The sequence below is a fragment of the Euprymna scolopes genome, chromosome 15 (assembly GCF_053919585.1).
Source record: "Euprymna scolopes isolate OS-2025 chromosome 15, ASM5391958v1, whole genome shotgun sequence".
In the NCBI taxonomy this organism is placed as follows: Eukaryota; Metazoa; Mollusca; class Cephalopoda; order Sepiida; family Sepiolidae; genus Euprymna; species Euprymna scolopes.
In genome coordinates, this window is record NC_136496.1 from 91,449,218 (window position 1) to 91,453,015 (window position 3,798).

Here is a 3,798-nt window from a genome sequence, read left to right on the forward strand (position 1 = left end):
AAATTGTTATAAAATTAGAACTAAGCTTGCTAGCACGATGGTATTTCAATGACAGCCATCTTAACCATTTATTGCCATTTTCTTTTTTTATATTTCAGTTTTCATTAAGTGAATTTAGTGGAATTTTAGACCAAATTTTAAACCATTTAAAAAAAAATGTTTGGGTTGGTGAACGTTACTTTTGGTGATATCAAATTCTTTTAAAAGAAATGCAGATAATTTAGCAGAGAAGCAACAAACGTAAAAAAAAAAAAAAGCGCTAAAAACGTTAAAACACACAAAAATAAACGTAGGTAGTAGCTTATCTTGCCTTTGGTAATACTTAGGTATTATTTTACAACCTAACCCAGCATAGTATAAACAGCCCAACCCCCTCCATGTTAAGAACGGCTTTTAGAATAAACATCCCAACTTCGAAAGCCATTCTTAACACGGGGAGGTTGGGGGGGTTATACTACGTTGGGTTAGGTCGTAAAAAATACCAATATTTATTTGTTATAAATTTGAGTTTTTGACCCATTCCCCCCCCCCCCCCCCGTTTGTTGGCTTCTCTGTTAAATGCTCGAAATACTCTCGGAGAATTGAATTAGTCAACACCAATTTATTTAGGTTTTCTTTACAGAGTTTGTAACCTACTTGCGTTAAAACATTAATATTTGATAGAAAAATAAAATCACGTTAAGTTACCGTAAACATTGCTTGTGAGTAAATAACAACATGGCTGACCCAACTTTACTCACAATCAATATTTACGGTAATTTAACATGCTTACATTTTCTAGTAAATATTACTATTTTAACGCAAATAGGTCACGAATGCATTGCTTTTGACCAATTTTCCAATTGTATCTCTCTTTAAAAATAATTCATGTCACCAACAGTAATGTTGATACTTGTGAAGAATACGGACCGTCCTATATATATATATATATATATATATATATATATATATATATATATATATATATATATATATATATACACACCAGGTTAAAGGTATTCGAGAGTGATAACTAACGAATTTAACGAAGTTATTAAGAGTGCTCAATAAAAGAAAAGTAAAATATATTTTAATCAATATAAATAGATTTACATGGTCGTGACACTGGACATGTTAATGTTTCGGACAAATAGTCGGTTAAAAATAGAAGTCCTCATCAGGCGACTAAATAAATGATTGCTTTCCACAAAAAAAAAACAAACAAAAAACAACAACAAAAAAAAACAGTCCTCAATTTAACTGTATGTATATCGAATTACATTTAATTTTTACCGTATCTTTTGTTTATTAAATTATTCTATGAAAATTACAAAACGCCCCCCCCCCTCTCTCGATGTTAAAAATGGGTTTCTAAATAATAGCGTTATTATTTTAGCACGGCCCGTATTCTGCAGAAATACCATAACACAGTTTGGGCCAAATCATAATGTTTTTAAGCGTAAATAAATAAGTAAATAATCAAATAAATAAAATGAAATAAATAGTTCGCAAAAAGTTGGAAAGAACAGAGATGAGAGACGCAGACGCTATCTTCAAAAAGGTCTGGATCAAGTAAATTAGAAAAAAGAAAGAAAATAAACAAAAAGTTTTATTTATTTATTTAATTTTGTGAATCGACGAATAATCCCAAAACGTTGATGACGAGAAAAAAAAAAAGGAAGGTGGGGCAAAGGGGGGGGGGGAGCACTCACTCAGCTGAACATGAAAATGATCCATTTTTAGCAGAAAGAATTAAAAATGAAAGCAGCTGTTTGTTGCCCTGAAAAATATATATACATATATATATGCTTACCATAGATCCATTCATCTCCCGGACGCTGATAAAAGACGGACGAAGATGAAGAATTGAAATCGATGAGTGCAGGAGGAATCAAAAACACGTTCATCTGAAAGCGATTCTGACTTGTTGATTTTTATTGTTGTTATAGATATAGATATATAGAGATATAGATATATTTTGTTTGGTTGATAACAAAAAAGGAGAGAAACCTTTTTCTTTCTTTTTTTTTTAAATTTAATCTTTAATTCGTTCAACTTTTTTTAGTTGTTGTTGTTGTTGTTGCGAGTGTTGGATGTTGAGGCTTACAGTTAAAATTTTTTTTTTTTTAACTCTGCTTCTTATTTCTTGCTTTATGCGTCGTTGTTTTTAAATTTTTTTCTTTTCTTTTTTCTTTAGGCGTTTTGTAAAAAAAAAAAATTGTTTTTCTTTTTTTGTGTTTTTTTTTTAAATTCCTGGACGTTTCCAATTATGGTTAATAAAGTGACAAACAGTAAACACGTGAAGTAAGTGAAGCTAATAATTTAAAACTTCACACATTCGCTCTCTCTCTCTCTCTCTCTCTCTCTCTCTCTCTCACGCACACACCCTTTCTTTTTCCTTTGTAGTTCTCCTTCTTTTCTTCTTCTTTTTTTTTTCTCTTATTTTACCTTCCGCACCCTGCCAGTTTAAACAGAATAAAACTTATACTTGAGTATTGTCGTTGATCTTGGTACAATCAATTGAATGATAGCAGTAGTAGTAGTAATAGTAACAATAGTAGTATTAGTGGGCGAATAGTAACAGTAATAGTAATGAGGCGAACCTTCTTTCTTTAGTAGTAGTAGTAGTAGTAGTAGTAATAGTTTCGTTGTGATGTTGATGGAAATAGTAGTAATAGCAGCGTCGGCAAGCTTTATGAAAGTTGCGACGAACATCTCAAGTTTGCGCAAATGCAGTATAATAGAACAATGTTTTCGCAAGATGTGCATATGCAGTTGTTAAGAATTACTGCAATTCGTGCGTGCACGTGACGACGTCGGGTTAGGGTAAATAAGGTTTGTTATTGTTGTTGTTGTTATGAAGGTGAAAGCGAGTGCTCTTTGGGTTTTTTTTTTCTTCTTTTTTTGCATTTGATGTCCGACAATCACATGCACAATAATTAATTATATAATATCCATATTGGGAAAAAATAAATAGTGTGTGTGTGTGTGTGTGTGTGTGTGTGTGTGTGTGTGTGTGTGTATGTACAAACGTGATCTGCTACGAGTGTGCGCTCATATGTGTATGTACGTGTACGTGTGAATGCGTGGGTTCGTGGGCATGTGTGTGTAATACGGTGTACTTATGTGTGTGCACGTGTGCATTGCATTTGCATGTCAGTGCGTTTGCGTAGTAGTAGTAGTAGTAGTAGTACGGTGTGTTTATGTGCGTGCGTGTGTGTATATATTTACGTTATGATTGTAAATTTAAAATAGAGAACGCTCTTCTGTTCCTTTTTACAACGCGTTCAAGCAAAAACAAACAAAAAAAACTGCGATAATAACGTGCAACTGCAGAATGTTGCACGTGTAACTGTTGTTGATAATGCTGGTGATGAAAAGAAAGAGGAGGAGGAGGAGGAGGAGGAGGAGGAGGAGTAGGATGCTTTTGTCTTGACGCTGCTGCTGCTTCTGATGTACGATGGCTGCTGCACAACCACAGCCTCACACAGAGTGATTTCTGTCCGTGCAGCAGCAACAGCAGCTACTGTTGCTGCTGCTGCTGCATGTTTAATTATGCGGTTGCCTGTACTCTTACCAGGGCGGCTTGCATTCATTTCGTTTAAGATATATAAAGACACAGCGATACGAAGAAAAAGAGAGAGAGAGAGAGACAGAGAGGGAGGGGGGGGCGACCAAGCCTATATGCACCCCACCCCCACCACTCCTCCCGTGTACAACACCTTCCACAACTCCTTGCACCCGCTGCTGCTGCTCGCTGCCACCCTCTGCACTTCCCCTCAGCCTGCCTGCCCACTTGCGATAGGTCAGGTGCACTTT

The 3,798-nt window shown here is 35.2% G+C and overlaps 1 protein-coding gene across 1 annotated transcript in view; it reads right to left on the reverse strand.

Moving 5' to 3' along the window:
- Nucleotides 1-2,311, reverse strand: part of LOC145293984 (uncharacterized) — a 128,842-nt gene extending 126,531 nt beyond the window's left edge. Inside the window, exon 1 of the mRNA XM_080140876.1 lies at nt 1,793-2,311. The gene's annotated coding sequence lies outside the window, so the exon portion shown is untranslated. The remainder of the gene's footprint in view (nt 1-1,792) is intronic.
- Nucleotides 2,312-3,798: the final 1,487 nt, after the last annotated feature.